Source organism: Mobula hypostoma, chromosome 9, assembly GCF_963921235.1.
Source record: "Mobula hypostoma chromosome 9, sMobHyp1.1, whole genome shotgun sequence".
Classification (NCBI taxonomy): Eukaryota; Metazoa; Chordata; class Chondrichthyes; order Myliobatiformes; family Myliobatidae; genus Mobula; species Mobula hypostoma.
Window position 1 is genome coordinate 79,640,368 of NC_086105.1, and position 19,076 is coordinate 79,659,443.

General features: G+C 44.4%; 1 long non-coding RNA gene across 1 annotated transcript in view; it reads right to left on the bottom strand.

Annotated features, from left to right (window-relative positions):
• The window catches only part of LOC134351285 (uncharacterized), a 367,287-nt gene that overhangs the window by 90,402 nt on the left and 257,809 nt on the right, over positions 1-19,076 (bottom strand). The window lies entirely within an intron of this gene.

Consider the following 19,076-nt stretch of genomic DNA (forward strand, 5'->3'; position numbering starts at 1 on the left):
ATTTCAGAATCAGAATCAGGTTTATTATTACCGGCATGTGACGTTAAATTTGTTAACTTAGCAGCAGCAGTTCAATGCAATATACAATAAAAACAAATAAATAAATAAATCTTATACAGTATACTTTATACAGTATACATATATTGAATGGTTTAAAAATTGTGCAAAATACAGAAATACTATATATTTAAAAAAAGTGAGACAGTGTCCAAGGATTCAATGTCCATTTAGGAATTGGATGGCAGAGGGGAAGAAGCTGTTCCTGAATCACTGAGTGTGTGCCTTCAGGCTTCTGTATCTCCTATCTGATGGTAACAGTGAGAAAAGGGCATGTCCTGGGTGCTGGAAGTCCTTAATAATGGACGCTGCCTTTCTGAGACACTGCTCCTTGAAGATGTCCTGGGTACTTTGTAGGCCACTACACAAGATGCAGCTGACTAAATTTACAAACCTCTGCAGCTTCTTTCAGTCTTGTGCAGTCGCATCCTACCCCCCCCCCCGCATACCAGACAGTGATGCAGCCTGTCAGAATGCTCTCTATACAAGTTTTTGAATGTATTTGTTGACATACCAAATCTCTTAAAACTCCTAATGAAGTATAGCATCTGTCTTGCCTTCTTTAAAACTGCCTCAATATGTTGGGACCAGGTTAGATCCTCAGAGATCTTGACACCCAGGAACTTGTAACTGCTCACTCTCTCCACTTCTGATCCCTCTATAAGGATTGGTATGTGATCCTTCGTCTTCCTGAAGTCCACAATCAGCTCATTCATCTTACTGACGTTGAGTGCCAGTTTGTTGCTGCGGCACTATTTCACTAGTTGACATATCTCACTCCTGTACGCCTTCTCATCACCACCTGGGATTCTACGTGTATATAGAGAGTAGAGCAGTGGGCTAAGCACACACCTCTGAGGTGCACCAGTGTTGATCGTCAGCGAGGAGGAGATATTATCACCAATTCACACAGATTGTGGTCTTCTGGTTAGGAAGTTGAGGATCCAATAGCAGAGGGAGGTACAGAGGCCCAGGTTCTGCAACTTCTCAAATATGGTTGAGTGAACTTGGCATTTTCTCCTTGGAATGACAGATGATGAGAGGCATTGATCATGTGAATTATCAGAGGGTTTTTCCCAGGGCTGAAATGGCTAACACGAGAGGGCACAGTTTTAAGGTGCTTGCAAGTAGGTACAGAGGGGATGTCAGGGGTAAGTTTTTTACGCAGAGAGTGGTTAGTGCATGTTATGGGCTGCCAGCGACTGTGGTGGAGATGGATACGATAGGGTCTTTTAAGTGGATCCTGGATAGGTACATGGAGCTTAGAAAAGTAGAGGACTATGGTTAACTCAAGGTAATTTCTAAAGTAAGGACATGTTTGGCACAGCTTTGTGGGCCGAAGGGCCTGTATTGTGCTGTAGGTTTTCTATGTTTCTATGTTTCTCAATCAGGATGTGGGAATGATGGCATTAAATGTATTTAGAGATGCATCATTATAACAGGCCTTTCTGGTCTAAGGAACCCGTGTCACCCAGTTACACTCATGTGATCAATTACCTTACTAAACCATACGCCTTTGTACATTCTTCCCATGACCACATGGGTTTCCACCAGGAGCTCTGGTTTCCTCCATATTCCAAACTGCCTACAGACAGAGAGAGGAAGTGTAGGACCTTCCCTACGTTAATTTAGACTTAGCCAGCTGATGGGCCAGAAGCCCATGACCTTGTCTCTTTAACAACCCAATGTTCCGCAACTCTGATGGTGCTTGTGTCTCCATTTCCACACCCATCTATTGTTCACTGTGCTTTTGAATGTCAAGGTCCTCTAACTCAGGCATTCCCTTCATAGACCATTCTGAATATTCCCTTCCTCCTAGTAAGTAGTCCCTTAGAAACTTTTCTACTCTCCCTTTCTTTGGTTTGATGAGTATCCTGTTCAAAATGTCCTTGTGCTACGTCAAATTGGCTGCTACACCTTGGGCTTTTGAAAGTAAGTACCAGACATGCACATGATATTGCATGGCTCCAACAGCAAAAGAAGATATACGAAGGAAAGTGACCTATTCTCTTGACATAACTTCCAGTCAAAGTGACAGTGAGCTGCGATCTCTGTCGAGGTGATGATTCAGACATGTTTGTTTTTTAAGTTTGTAGAGATGATTTTGGAGACAGAGAGGGGAGTTAGCGCTCAGCATAGGGTTTAGGGACAGGGATGTTGAAGAGGTAGACGTCAGACTGGAGTCTAGGCCTCTGTTCCACATTCAAAGTCCAGGATGTGGATGGATGATGAAAGAGATTGGAGGCTAGGCTTCTCCTCTGAACTCGAAAGGCCAGCGACGTGGACATAGATATCTGGAGTCCAGGACACTGCTCCGCACTAGGAGGTCAGTGACATGAATGTGTGATGAAGGACATCCATGAAAGTGGGGTTGTCTCAGGTAGCTGTGTCCTGGGACTGGATGGCCATGTGAGCAGCAAGTATGAGGGCTGGTGAGTTGTCAAGCCTGGAGTGTGGAGTTCTGTCATTGGCTGGTCTGGGGGTCAATAATGAAAATCATACCTCGTTGTTGGATCAGAAGTCTGGAAGTTAAAGCCTAATGGCCAAATCCTGGCAACTGGAGACTCGAAGCCTGGTAGTCTGTCCTGGAGTTGGAGGACTGCCCATGTTTGGGGTGGTTGGGAGCAAGGGAAAGGGCTTCGTCTGATGCTGTTGTTTTCTTGTTTGATGTGTTCAGTTTTTTGTGTTCTGTGTCGATCTACTGAACATTGTGGACCTACTATTTTGACACCGGAATGTGTGGACCCACTATTGTTAGGTTCATTGGCTGTTAGCGCAAATGAGACATTTCAATGTATGTTTCGATGTAGATTTGTTAAATAAATCTGAATCTGAAAGTAGGTTGGGATATCACTGAACTTTTTTCTATTTTAATATTTTTTACCTGCATGGAAGTTAAATTCAAGGTTTTAGCACAGATTAGCTATGTTACAGCTATCGTGATTTTCATCATTTGTAACCTAGTAAACTAAAACATCAGCAAAAGGCGCAACTGAATTTGTTGATTTTCAATCCAATAATTTAATATTGTGAATGACTACAGGATCACAAGGTCAATTTATTTTGAAGCCACTACCCGTGATTACTTTATGAACAATATTAAAGTGGTATCTTTCATCAAACTCTCATCTTTTATTGCGCACAAAAGATTTCAGAGCTTCAGAGTTTTTTTCCTTTCAGCTGATTAAGTGATTGGTCAGTTGAACACAGGGACAGTGTGTTTTTTGTAAGTTGTACATACAATATCTTACAGAGAACCTCATCAATCTTACACTAGCTGCAGTACACCATGACATTGGTATGGTGTTGGTATTATCACGTGGACTACGATCCAATAAAAAGCTTGTCTTGTACACTGCTTTTACTTTACAGCTCATGTTCTCAGTACTACTTATTTACCTATTTATTATTATTATTATTATTGTATTTTTATTTTATCTCAACTTAGGCTGGTAAAATCTAAGGTAGTTGCATAGCCAAGTACACTCTCATTTGTCAATTGATAGGAACTTTCAGACTATTCTAGTGGTGTTTAGTATTGAGGATTTCTGAAAATTTACATATATATTGCTGTGTAGCCATATTTGTTTAATGCTATTATGTAGTAAATTTGGGATGACACCAGTTGTGGATATTACTATTGGGACAATGTATACTTTGTTCAGCATACAATGCTTTTGTTTAGTTGATCATATCTTGTATGGACCTTATATTTCCATAATATTTCCTAAGCTTTTCTCTTAACTTTCTTGCTCAGGTTATGCACTTTATACTCCATTAGGCGGGCTATTTCTGCTCATAAGGTTTCAATTTTGTTTTTTAATCTCTTCTGCCTATTTGATGTTCTCATTTCGTTACGCACTTTTTGGTTTCTATTCATGAATGCCTTTATTTTGGAGCCATTGCGCTGCACTGCTGTTAATGCTGCACAGTATGTTATTGTGTGTAATTAGATTAGATTAGATTATGAGGACACCCAGTCCTCGTTTATTGTCATTTAGAAATACATGCATTAAAAAATGATACAAAGTTCCTCCGGTATGATATCACAGAAACACAAAACAGACCAAGACTAAAACTGACCAAAACCACATAATTATAACATATAGTTACAACAGTGCAAATTTCATAAGAGCAGACCATGGGCACAGTAAAAAAAAGTCTCAAAGTCCCGGTAGCCCCAACATCTCACGCATACTGTAGAAGGAAGAAACTCTCCCTGCCCTGAGCTTCCAGCGCCGCAAACTTGGTGCAGCACCCTGGAAACACCCAACTACAGTACGACTCTGAATCCGTCCGAAAACTTCGGCCTCCGATCAGCCCTCCAACACCGAGCACCATCTCTGCCAAGCGCTTCGACCCCGGCCCCGGCCGCCAAGCAACAGGCAAAGCCAAGAATTCGGGACTTTCCTCTCCAGAGATTTTGGATCACACAGTAGCAGCGGTAGTGAAGCAGGCATTTCAGAAGTTTCACCAGAGATGTTCCTCTGTGCTCTCATGTCTGCCTCCATCAAATCAGAATTGTGCACGGCCTCCTACTTGACAGATTACAGATATTCTTCAAATGTTTCAAGTTTTCCTAAATACGGTGGAAATATAATATTGTTGAGAGTCTTAGCAATTTTTGTAAATTTTGTTTTGGTATGTAGGGTCTTTTGGTTTGGTAAATGCCCATATATTCTGTTAGTGTGCTATTAGGTATTAGGATAATTTTGTCTGTAAATTCAACTTTGTCATCAGCATTCTGCAGAGGCTCCAGATCTGTGTTGTTGCTATTACTTGTATAGCATTGTTGTGGTTTTTATATTGGTATCTTTCTAGCTCTTGTGCGACTTCATGCTTAATTTGGTTTAACATGTCCTGAGGGATTAAGTTTTTTTTTACTATCACATTACATTGATCAGCTATTCATTGTGCATTTACTCGCATGAAGAGATATTGTGCTAAAAACTGTTGATGAAGTTTGCTCCTGTTTCCTGTCATATCAGTCTCAAGTTCTGTTACTCAGTAAAATACACACATTATGAATGTGTTAACTTCTAGTGACTATTTCATGTGTATCTTTCTTCTCTTAGCTGCTCGAGTGGTCTCAGATGTCAGTGGGCTGCTTCCCTGAGAAAAACTTGCAGCAGTCGCAGCCTCCAGTGTTAGTGGGCTCCTTTGAATGCTGGCTATATTTTTGGTACCTGCTAACCTATTCAGCAGTTCACTTACTGTCATGCCCAGTGCTAGACTGGGCATGCCCTGGCGATTCCCAGGCAGTGGCCGTATCACTCTATTGTGTAGGCATCTTTCCATTTCTAAAGTGAAAGAGTATTGCCCTTTATACCTACAGCCAAGTTTTATTTTAGCTGAACCTAAAATGGAGGACAGACACTGACCAGAAATCCTCCCAATCTGGGTACCGACAAGTCTGGGTTTGCTTCAGGACTGGGAGGGGGAGGGGTGGCTAGAGTTGATTTCACACCAATGGAGTCTTCTCCAGGCACCTTATGCCCCAGATCCCAGACTGTCCTGCAGAACCTGAAACCAAGCCTCAGCTCCACACCCATCCTCTGAATCGAGATGGCTGAGAGGGCACCATCCGATGGGTTCTCCAAACTCCGCCTCTGGCTGCTGGAGGTCGGTGTTGTTGTCTCGTCCCATCCACGGTGGTCCTGCAGCCCGCCGCCCCTGGTTCCAGTGCTGTCTTAGTATAATTATTGTTTATTTTATTTCAGCTGAGGCTGGTAAAACTTAAGGCACAGGCATAGCTAAGCATGCTCCTTTGTCAATCACTGGGAACTATTTTACTGGTGTTTAGTATTGTGGCTATCTGAAGATTTACATAGATATTGCTGTGCAGTCCTAATTGTTTAATGCTATTGTGTAGTGACTTTAAGATGGTACCAGTTGTAGATATTACTATCAGGACATTGTTCACAACCCAAAGTCTTTTAATTTCAATTCAGGTATTTTTGGTCTTCTTCACTTATTGATTTCTGTAAGTTAGGTCTGTTTGGAATGGCTGTATCTATTAAATAAGTTGTTCTTGCTTGTTTATCCTCAATTATTAGTATTATTATTTCTTTATTTTTTGGATTTGCACAGTTGTTTTTTTCGGCACATTGGTTATTTGTCAATCTTTTGTGTCCTTCATTTCTTTGCCCTACTGTGAACATCTGTAAGAAAATGAATCTCAGGATAATATATAGTGACATCTTCGTACCTTGATAATAAATTTACTTTGAAATTTGAACTTCTGAACTTCGTTTCTGCACATCAAATCCTTACCTGGTGCACTGAGCCAGAATAAGGAAAAACAAGAACAATGCAGAATAAAGTGTAAAAACGACAGATCAAGCGTAGTGTAGATAAACGATAAACTACAAGATCATAACAAGGTCGATAGTAAGACCAAGAGTGCATCTTATCATACAAGAGGTCCATTCAAGGGTTTGATCATGGTAAGATACTGTATAAAATGTTCTTCAGCCTGGTCATATGTGCTTCCAAGCTGCTGTATCTTCTGCCCAATGGGAGAGGGGAGAAGAGATAATATCGAGTGTAGGTAGGTCTTTGATTACGTTTGTGGTTTTACCAAGGCAGAAAGAAGTATAGACAGAGTCCTCCTGTTACACGAGCTTGGCGGTGGATGAACCCAAGTGCAGAACGCAGACTCGGGGGCAGAGTCGGGACGCATTATTGCCATAGCGAGCATGGAATCGGTTTCCAGAAGAGTCTTTACCTGAAGTCTTGGGTTTGAAGACAATCCAGGAGCAATCAGGAGCGATGCTAGACTTAGAACTGACAGTCCCAAGAACCATGAAACGAGGTTACTCACATTGGAGCCGACCAACGAACTGGCAGCCCCTTGTTGTGATCACAGGGTCTTTATCCTGCATTTTCTGATGGAAAGCAGGCGTGTGTAGTTAGTGGAAGCTGGGAATGATTGGAATTTAAACGAGGGGATTGAGGCTCAATTCCTGTAGTAAATAGTAAGGTGGGGGATAGGCATAAGGGACCATGACAATATTCCTCCCTCAACGGGAGCCTCCAGGTGATCCTCCAGGCCTGTCTGGGTGGTCCCGATGAAAGTCTTGGATGAGGAAAGGGTCCAGGATGAAGGAGCAGGGGACCCAGGATCGGTTTTCTGAGCCGTATCCTTCCCAGTCTACCAGGTATTGGAAACCTCTGCCCCGACGGCACACATCCAGTAGTCATCGGAGGGTGTATACTGGATGATTGTCGATGATACGGGCAGGTGGAGGAGTCTCAGCCGGGGGACACAAGGGGCTGATGGAAACTGGCTTTAACTCGGAAACATGAAAAGTCGGGTGGATGCGTATAGATCTTGGCAGTTTTAGGCGGACCGCTGTGGGATTGATAACACTTTCGAACTTGAATGGTCCCAGGAAGCGAGGGGTGAGTTTCCTCTGCTCGTTCTTGAGCTGGATGTCCTTGGATGAAAGCCACACCATCTGCCCCAGTTGGTACTCAGGCGCCGGAGTCCAGTGTTGGTCGGCCATCTTTTTATTGCGATTTGCTGATTTGAGTAGGGCCGTGCGTGTCTCCTCCCAAATCTCAAGGCACCGATCAATATGGTCCTGAACTGACAGTACCGCAATCTTCTCTTCTTGCGCGGGGAACAGCGAGGGTTGGAGACCTTCCAATGGCAGAGCTCACCAGAGAGTTGTGGGTGTACTCAACCCATGGAAGGTGGTCGCTCCAGGTTGATGGGTTGTTTGCTGTTACACAACGTAGCGTCACCTCCAGGTCTTGGTTTGCCCGTTCCGTCTGCCTGTTTGTCTGGGGGTGGAAGCCGGATGACAGGCTGACTAATGCACCTAAGGCTTAACAGAATGCCTTCCATACCTGCGAGGAGAACTGGGGACCTCGATCGGAGACGATGTCCGCTAGGATTCCGTGGAGGCTGAAGACATGGCTGACGAGAAGATCTGCAGTTTCTTGAGAGGAAGGAGGTTTAGGGAGGGCCGCAAAGTGCACCACCTTGGAGAGCCGGTCTACCACAGTGAGTACGGTGGTGTTTCCATGTGAGAGGGGTAGACCAGTGACGAAGTCTAGGGTGATGTGTGACAAGGGACGACCAGGGACAGGTACAGGTAAACCCGCAGGTGGCCGATGAGAGGCTTTTCCCCGAGTGAAGATGGAGCATGCCAAGACATAGGAACGGGTATCCGCCTCCATGGACGGCCACCAAAAGTGTTTTTTCAGGAGCACTAGGGTCCATTCACTCCCGGGGTGACAGGCGAACCGAGATCTGTGCCCCTATTGGAGAACCTGAGACCTGACGGAAATGGGCACATAAAGGTGATCGCCGGGTCCTTTGGGCTTCTTTTACTTTGGACTCGATCTGCCAAGTGACAGTGGCAACCACACAGGATGGTGGGAGGATAGTCCCTTGGCTGGAAGAGTCTGCCTTGGAGTCATATTGACGGGAAAGTGTGTCCGGCTTGCCATTCTTGGACCCTGGATAGTATGTGAGGGAAAACTTAAACCGTTCAAAACATAATGCCCAACGGGCCTGGCGGGAGTTCAAATGTTTGACAGTCTGAATATACCCCAGGTTTTTATGATCAGTCCACACCACAAACGGTTGTTCTGCCCCCTCCAGCCAGTACTTCCATTCTTCCAATGCTAGTTTGACCGCCAGGAGTTCCCCATTCCCCACATCATAATTCCGCTCGGCAGGGGACAGTCGGCGAGAATAGAAGGCACAGGAGTGAAGGTTTTCATCCGAACTTGATTGCTGGGACAGGGCTGCTCCTATCCCGGAGTCAGAGGCGCCCACCTCAACAATGAATTGACGGGCTGGGTCCGGATGGACCAGGATGGGAGTGGTGGTGAAACGCCTCTTCAGGTCGGTGAACGCTGAGTCAGCTTCGGAGTCCCAACAGGAGGGGGTAGTAGGCGAGGTAAGCTGGGTAAGGGGGGCCGCCACTCGACTGTAGTCTCTGATAAATTGGCAGTAGAATTTTGCAAACCCCAGGAATCGTTGAAGTTGTTTGCGAGTCGTGGGCCTAGGCCATTCTTCCATTGCCCGAATCTTCTCAGGGTCTGCTCTCACCTGCCCGCTCTCAATGATATAACCCAGGAAGATGACTGAAGGAACGTGGAACTCACATTTTTCCACCTTCACAAATAACTGGTTTTCCCACAGTCTCTGGAGGACTTGATGGACATGGTGAACGTGATCTTGGGGGGTGCTAGAAAATATTAGGATATCACCAAGGCAAACGAATACGAACCAATTAATAAAGTCCCTCAGTACATCATTGATCAGGGCTTAAAAAACGATGAGACCATAGGTGAGGCCAAATGACATGACCAAATATTCAAAGTGGCCCAGAGGTGTATTAAAGGCCGTCTTGCACTCGTCCCCCTCCCTCATCCTGACTAGATGGTAGGTGTTACGAAGGTCCAGCTTTGATAAGATGGTGGCTCTGTGTTGTAGTTCAAAAGCCACACTAATGAGGGGTAGAGGGTACTTATTCTTAACTGTTATACTGTTTAGGCCTCTGTAATCAATACAAGGACGAAGCAACCCATCCTTCTTTTCTACAAAGAAGAAACCGGTGCCTACCGGGGAGGATGAAGGCATCCTGTAGCCGGGATCTGCATCCAAGTGGGGGGGGGGCGCGGGGGGGTGAAGGGAGTATTGTCTGGCTCACCAGGGCATTATTACAAATTGCCAGGTATGATGTTGTGGCCATCACTGAATCGTGGCTGAAGAATGGTTGTAGTTGCTGAATGTCCTTGTTTACACGTTATATCGGAGGGATAGGAACGTAGGCAGAGTGGGTGGTGTGTTCCATCAGTGGAAAGATGGAACATAGGATCGGAAGATGTTGAATCCTTGTGGGTTGAGTTAAGAAGCTACAAAGGTAAAAGGACCCTGATGGCAGTTATATACAAGCCTCCCAACATTGGCTGTGAGATGGACCACAGATTACAACAGGAAATAGGAGAGGCGAGTCAAAAAGGCTATGTTACGGTAGTCATGGGAGTTTTTAACATGTAAGTTGATTTGGAAAATCAGGTTGGTAATGGATCTCAAAAGAGTGAGTTTGTTGAATGCCTAAGAGATAGCTTTTTAGAGCAGTTTGTCGTTTAGCCTACTAGGGATCAGCTATACTGGATTGGATGTTATGTGATGAACCGGAGGCGATTAGGGAGCTTAAGGTAAAAGAACCCTTAGGAACCAGTGGTCACAATATGATTTGAGTTCAACTTAAAATTTGATAGGGAGAAAGTAAAGTCTGATGTAGCAGTATTTCAGTGGAGTAAGGGATATTACAGTGGTATGAGAGAGGAGTTGGCCAATTGGAAGGAGCCGCTGGCAGGGATGTCAGCAAAGCAGCAATGGTGTGCATTTCTGGGGAGAATGAGAAAGGTGGAGGACATGTGTATTTCACAAATGAAGAAATACTCAAATGGTAAAGTAGTACCACCATAGCTGACAAGGGAAGTCAAAGCTATTGTAAAAGCAAAAGAAAGGGCATACATCAAAGCAAAAATTAGTGGGAAGATAGAAGATTGGGAATTTTTTAAAAACATACAGAGAGCAACTAAAAAATCATTAGAAGGGAAAAGATGAAATATGAAACCAAACTAGCAAACAATACCAAGGTGGATATTAAAAGTTTTTTCAAGTATGTTAAAAATAAAAGAGAAATGAGAGTGGATATAGGATGACTAGAAAATGAGGAAGGAGAAATAATAACAGGGAACAAGGAGATGGCTGATGAGTTAAATGAGTATTTTGCATCAATCTTCATTGTGGAAGACACTAGCAGTATGCCTGATGTTGTAGTGTGTGGAGGAAGAGAAGTGGGTGCAGTTACTATGACAAGAGAGAAGGTGCTCAAAAAGCTAAAAGACCTAAAGGTACATGAGTCACCCGGACCAGATGAACTGCACCCTAGGGTTCTGAAAAGGGTAGCGTTAGAGATTGTAGTGGCATTAGAAAAGATCTTTCAAAAATCATTGGAATCTGGCATGGTGCCAGAGGACTAGAAAGTTGCAAATGTCACTCCACTCTTCAAGAAAGGAGGAAGGCAGCAGAAAAGAAATTATAGATCAGTTACCCTGACCCTTCAGTGGCTGGGAAGATGTTAGAGTCAATTGTTAAGGACGAGGTAATGGAGTACTTCGTGACACAAGACAAAGATAGTACAAAGTCACTCACCATGGTTTCCTTCAGGGAAAATCCTGCCTGACGAACCTGTTGGAATTCTTTGAGGAGATTATGAGTAGGATAGATAGAGGGGATGCAGTGGATGTTGTATATTTGGACTTTCAGAAGGCCGTTGGCAAGGTGCCACACGTAAGGCTGCTTACCAAGTTAAGAGCCCATGGTATACAGAAAAGTTACCAACGTGGTTGGAGCATTGGCTGATTGGTAGGAGGCAGCGAGGATCCTGTTCTGGTTATCTGCTGGTGACAAGTGGTGTTCCACAGGGGTCGGTGTTGGACCACTTCTTTTTATGCTGTATATAAATGATCCAGATGATGGAATAGATGGCTTTGTTGCCAGGTTTGCAGATGATACGAAGATTGGTGGAGGGGCAGGTAGTGTTGAGGAAACAGATAGGATGCAGTGGGACTTAAACAGATTAGGAGAATGTGCAAGAAAGTGGCAAATGAAATACAATGTTGGAAATGCATGGTCATGCACTTTGGTAGTAGAAATAAATGTGTGGACTGTTTTCTAAACTAGAAGAAAATACAGGAAGCTGAGATGCAGAGGGACTTGGAAGTCCTTGTGCAGAACACCCTGCAGGTTAACTTGCAGGTTGAGTCAGTGGTGAGGAAGCCAAATGCTATGTTAGCATTCAGTTCAAGAGGTCTAGAATACAAGAGCAAGGATGTGATGCTGAGGCTTTATAAGGCACTGGTGAGGCCTCACCTTGAGTATTGTGAACAGTTTTGGGCTCCTCATCTTAGATAAGTTGTGCTGGCATTGGAGAGGATCCACAGAAGGTTCACAAGGATGATTCCAGGAATGAAAGGGTTATCATATGAGGAACATTTGATGGCTCTGGGTCTGTACTCGCTGGAATTCAGAAGGATGAGGGGGAACCTCATTGAAAACTTTCGAATGTTGAAAGGCCTAGACAGAGTAGATGTGGAAAGGATGTTTCCCATGGTGGGAGAGTCTAGGACAAGAGGGCACAGTTTCAGGATAGAGGGGTCCCTTTTCAAAACAGAGATGCAGAGAAATTTCTTTAGCCAGAGGGTGATGAATTTGTGGAATTTGTTGCCACATGCAGCTGAGGAAGCCAGGCCGGTGGGTGTATTTAAGGCAGAGATTGATAAGTTCTTGATTGGACATGTCTTATGGTCTTATGGTCTTGTAAAGTGGCCAAATCATAAACACATGAAATTCTGCAGATGCTGGAAATCCAAAAAACCACACACAAAATGCTGGAGGTACCATGGTTGCTCATTCATCTCCAGCTGAGGATGTGGGCTTTATTCGAAAGACCTGTCAGTTATTGAACTAGGACTGTGAGTCTTGTGCTGAAGGTTATGGGGGAAGTTAACACTGAATGTAAAACATAGAATGATACAGCACAGAACTGGCCTTTCGGCCCAAAATGTTCTTCTGTCCTTTTAACCTACTCTAAGATCAATCTAACCCTTCCCTCCTAGATAGCCCTCCACCTTTCTATCATCCATGTGGCTAGATTTCTTAAATGTTGCTGTTGCATTTGCCTCTACCACCACCCTGGCATCACATTCCACACAACTACAACCCTGTGTGAAAAAACTTACCTCTCACATCCCTCCCATACTTTCTTCCAATCACCTTAAAATTATGCCCCTTCATATTATCCATTTCCACACCGGGGAAGTCTCTGGCTATCTACTCAGTCCATGCCTCTTATCATCTTATACACCTCTCATCCTCCTTTGCTGCAACAGATTCTTCACCTATCCTCCAAAGACAAGTTCTTCAGTAAACCTGGCCTGCCCTACTAAAGTTGACACTGCACTGAAGTAGGGCTCTCCAGCTAGCCTCCAGCTCCTCACATCAAAATCAGAATCAGGTTTATTATCACCGGCATGTGTCATGAAATTTGTTCACTTAGCAGCAGCAGTTCAATGCAATAGATAATATAGAAGAAAATATGTAAGAAAATCAATTACAGTCTATGTATATTGAATAGATTAAAAATTATGCAAAAACAGAAATAATATAGATTAAAAATGTGAGGTAGTGGTCACGGGTTCAATGTCCATTTAGGAACCGGATGGCAAAGGGGAAGCAGCTGTCCCTGAATCATGGATTGAGTGTGTACCTTTCTGAGACACCAATCCCTAAAGATGTCCTGGGTACTTTGTAGGCTAGTACCCAAGATGGAGCTGCCTAGATTTACAATCCTCCACAGCTTCTTTTGGTCCTGTGCAGTAGCCTCCTCCCCCGCCCCCCCATACCAGACAGTGATGCAGCCTGTCAGAATGTTCTCTACAGCACATCTATAGAAGCTTTTGAGTGTATTTGTTGACATGCCAAATCTCTCCAAACCGCATAATCATTTTCTTGCCTTCTTGGTTAGGTCTTGGTTAGGTCCTCAGAGATCTTGACATCCAGGAACTTGAAACTGCTCACTCTCTCCACTTCTGATCCCTTTATGATGATTAGTATGTGTTCCTTCATCTTACCCTTCCTGACGTCCACAATCATCTCTTTCATCTGACTGATGTTGAGTGCCAGGTTGTTGCTGCAACACCACTCCACTACTTGGCATATCTCGGTCCTGTACGCCCTCCCGTCTCCATCTGAGATTCTAACAACAATGGTTGTATCATCAGCAAATTTATAGATGGTTATGAGCTACACCTAGCCACACAGCCATGGGTATAGAGAGAGTAGAGCAGTGGGCTAAGCACACACCCTGAGGTGCGCCAATGTTGATCGTCAGCAAGGAGAAGATATTATCACCAATCCGCACAGATTGTGGTCTTCCAGTTTGGAAGTCGAGGATCCAATTGCAGAGGGAGGTACAGAGGCCCAAGTTCTGTAACACATAAATCAGAATTGTGGGAATCATGATGTTAAATGCTGAGCTATAGTTGGTGAACAGCATCCTGACACAGGTGATTGTATTGTCCAGGTGGTCTAAGGCCATGTGAAGAGCAATTGAGATTGCATCTGCCATTGACCTATTGTGGCGATAAGCAAATTGCAATGGGTCCAGGTCCTTGCTGAGGCAGGAGTTCAGTCTAGTCATGACCAACCTCTCAAAGTATTTCATCACTGTCGATGTGAGTGCTACTGGGCGACAGTCGTTCAGGCAGCTCACATTCTTATTAGGCACTGGTATAATTGTTGCTTTTTGAAGCAAGATTACAGCCTACAGCCTATAACATTTGGAAGATAAACCATGTGATATTTTACAATCATACTGAATGAAGTAGTATGAAATAATCTCGCACACTATTTTAGCAGCTGGATCAGATTGCTAAGAACGAGCAAGAGTTTCTGTGATGACAACGTTTGTAAGATTACGCAGGTTGCAGCGTTTTATTAGGAAGAGGAATTTGTCATTGGTTTTATGCTTCATGATGAGGCTGAGGTGTCCAGGATTGGAAGCTCGGAATTGCTCCAAGAGCTATTACTGTGTGGGGGTACTAGGTGACAGATACACACAGCAAACTGGTGCTTCACAGTTTAACAGAATACTAGGCAGAATTATTCTGAAAACTAACATAAAGGAAAGAGTTGCTTGTGAAGGTCAGCATTCCCTTTTGAGATTATCATAGGTTTCATCTTGATGTATTTTTGCAAGAATATACACAAATGTACATGTGCTTGCACCACACACAAAACATGCATGGACAGGTCTGAATGCACACACACGCACAAATACACACACTCATACACACACACATACACACAGACACACACAGTCTCACACACATACAAACACACACAAACACACACTCACACAGACACACACACATACACATGCACATACACACATACATGCACACAGTCTCACACACATACATACACACACAAACACACACACAGAAACACACTCTCAGACACACACACTCTCACACACACACACACACACACACACACACACACATATACAGAATCAGAATCAGAATCAGGTTTATTATCACCAGCATGTGATGTGAAATTTGTTAACTTAGCAGCAGCAGTTCAATGCAATATATAATTTAGAAGAGAAAACAAATAATAATAAATAAAATAATAATAATAATAATAATAAACAAGTAAATCAATTATGTATATTGAACAGATTTTTTAAAAACATGCAAAAACAGAAATACTGTATATTAAAAAAGGTGAGGTCGTGTCCAAAGATTCAATGTTCATTTAGGATGGCAGAGGGGAAGAAGCTGTTCCTGAATCGCTGAGTGTGTGCCTTCAGATTTCTGTACCTCCTACCTGATGGTAACAGTGACAAAGGGCATGCCCTGGGTGCTGGAGGTCCTTAATAACGGATCCTGCTTAATGAAGGACTACTTTAAACATTCAATTTTAGAAGGGTAAAATGTATATCGTATACTTTCATCTTAGAAACATAGAAAGCCTACAGCACAATAAAGGCCCTATGACGCACAAAGCTGTGCCGAACATGTACTTACTTAAGAAATTACCTGGCGTTATCCATAGCCTCTCTTTTTCTAAGCTCCATGTACCTGTCCAGGTGTCTCTTAAAAGACCCTATCGTATCCGCCTCCAGCACCATCGCCGGCAGCCCATTCCACGCACTCACCACTCTGTGTAAAAAACTTACCCCAACATCTCCTCTGTACTTACTTCCAAACACCTTAAAACTGTGCCCTCTCATGCTAGCCATTTCAGCCCTAGAAAAAAACCTCTGACTATCCACACGATCAATGCCTCTCATCATCTTATACACCTCTATCAGGTCACCTCTCACCCTCAGTCACTCCAAGGAGAAAAGGCCGAGTTCACTCAACCTATTCTCATAAGGCATGCTCCCCAATCCAGGCACCATCCTTGTAAATCTTCTCTGCATCCTTTCTATGGTTTCCACATCCTTCCCGTAGTGAGGCACAGTACACAGAACTGAGTACAGTACTGGAGTCCTATATGGCTGTAATGTTACCTCTTGGCTCTTAAACTCAATCCCACGATTGATGAATGCCAAATCACCGCATGCCTTCTTAACCACAGAGTCAACTTGCATAGCAGCTTTGAGTGTCCTGTGGACTCGGACCCCAAGATCCCTCTGATCCTCTGCACTGCCAAGAGTCTTGCCATTAATGCTAAATTCTGCCATCATATTTGACCTACCAAAATGAACCACCTCACACTTACCTGGGTTGAACTCCATCTGCCACTTCCCAGCCCAGTTTTGCATCCTATCAATGTCCCACTGTAACCTCTGACAGCCTTCCACACTATCCATAACACCCCCAACATTTGTGTCATCAGCAAATTCCTAACCCATCCCTCCACTTCTGTATCCAGGTCATTTATAAAAATCACAAAGAGTAAGGGTCCCAGAACAGATGCCTGAGGCACACCACTGGTCACGGACATTCATGCAGAATATGACTCATCTACAGCCACTCTTTGCCTTTTATGGGCAAGCCAGTTCTGGATCCACAAAGCAATGTCCCCTTGGATCCCATGCCTCCTTACTTTCTCAATAAACCTTGCATGGTGTACCGTATCAAATGCCTTGTTGAAATCTATACACACTACATCTACTGCTCTTCCTTCATCAATGTGTTTAGTCACATCCTCAAAAAATTCAATCTGGCTCGTAAGGCACAACCTGCCTTTAACAAAGCAATGCTGACTATTCCTAATCATATTATCCCTCTCTAAATGTTCATAAATCTTGCCTCTCAGGATCTTTTCCATCACTTTACCAACCACTGAAGTAAGGCTCACTGGTCTATAATTTCCTGGGCTATCTCTACTCCCTTTCTTGAATAAGGGAACAACATCTGTGACCCTCCAATCCTCCAGAACCTCTCCCATCTGCATTGATGATTCAAAGATCATCACCAGAGCTTAGCAATCTCCTCTCTTGCTTTCCACAGTAGCCTGGGGTACATCTCGTCCGGTCCCACAACTTATCTAACTTGATGCTTTCTAAAAGCTCCGGCACATCCTCTTTCTTAATGTCTATATGCTCAAGCTTTGCAATCCGCTCTTAGTCATCCCTACAATCGCCAAGATCCTTTTCCGTAGTGAATACTGAAGCAAAGTATTCATTAAGTACCTCTGCCATCTCCTGTGGTTCCATCAACACACTTCAAAGTTGCTGGTGAACGCAGCAGGCCACGCAGCATCTCTAGGAAGAGGTACAGTCGATGTTTCAGGCTGAGACCCTTCGTCAGGACTTACTGAAGGAAGAGTTAGTAAGAGATTTGAAACTGGGAGGGGGAGGGGGAGATCCAAAATGATAGGAGAAGTCAGGAGGGGGAGGGATGGAGCCAAGAGCTGGACAGTTGATTGGCAAAAGGGATATGAGAGGATCATGGGACAGGAGGCCGAGGGAGAAAGAAAAGGGGGAGGGGGGAAAAACCCAGAGGATGGGCAAGGGGTATAGTCAGAGGGACAGAGGGAGAAAAAGGAGAAAGAGAAAAAGAATGTGTGTATATAAATTAATAATGGATGGGGTACGAGGGGGAGGTGGGGCATTAGCAGATGTTTGAGAAGTCAATGTTTATGCCATCAGGTTGGAGGCTACCCAGACAGAATATAAGGTGTTGTTCCTCCAACCTGAGTGTGGCTTCATCTTTACAGTAGAGGAGGCCGTGGATAGACATGTCAGAATGGGAATGGGACATGGAATTAAAATGTGTGGCCATTGGGAGATCCTGCTTTCTCTGGCAGACAGAACGTAGGTGTTCAGCGAAACAATCTCCTAGTCTGTGTCGGGACTTGCCAATATATAGAAGGCCACATCGGAAGCACCGGATACAGTATATCACCCCAGCCGACTCACAGGTGAAGTGTTGCCTCACCTCGAAGGACTGTCTGGGGCCCTGAATGGTGGTGAGGGAGGAAGTGTGAGGGCATGTGTAGCACTTGTTCCGCTTAAAAGGATAAGTGCCAGGAGTGAGATCAGTGGGGAGGGATGGGGGGGACGAATAGACAATGGAGTCGCGTAGGGAGAAATCTCTGCGGAAAGCAGAGAGAGGGGAGGAGGGACAGATGTGCTTGGTTGTGGGATCCCGTTGGAGGTGACTGAAGTTACGGAGAATAATATGTTGGACCCGGGGTCTGGTGGGGTGGTAGGTGAGGATAAGGGGACCCTCTTCCTAGTGGGGTGGCGGGTGGATGGAGTGAGAGCAGATGTGCGTGAAATGTGAGAGATGCGTTTGAGAGCAGAGTTGATGGTGCCCTTACACTTCCTCCCTTACCACCATTCAGGGCCCCAGACAACACTTCACCTGTGATTCGGCAGGGGTGATACACTACGTCCAGTGCTTCCGATGTGGCCTTCTATATATTGGCAAGTCCCAACGCAGACTAGGAGATCATTTCGCTGAACACCTACGTTCTGTCTGCCAGAGAAAGCAGGATCTCCCAGTGGCCACACATTTTAATTCCACATCCTATTCTCATTCTGACATGTCTATCCACGGCCTCCTCTACTGTAAAGATGAAGCCACACTCAGGTTGGAGGAACAACACCTTATATTCCGTCTGGGTAGCCGCCAACCTGATGGCATGAACATTGACTTCTCAAACTTCCGCTAATGCCCCACTTCACCCTCGTACCCCATCCGTTATTTATTTATATACACACCATCTTTTTCTCTCTCTCCTTTTTCTCCCTCTGTCCCTCTGACTATACTCCTTGCCCATCCTCTGGGTTTTCCCCCCTCCTCTTTTTCTTTCTCACTGGGCCTCCTGTCCCATGATCCTCTGATAGCCCTTTTGCCAATCAACTGTCCAGCTCTTGGCTCCATCCCTCCCCCTCCTGTCTTCTCCTATCATTTTGGATCTCCCCCTCCCCCTCCCACTTTCAAATCTCTTACTAGTTCTT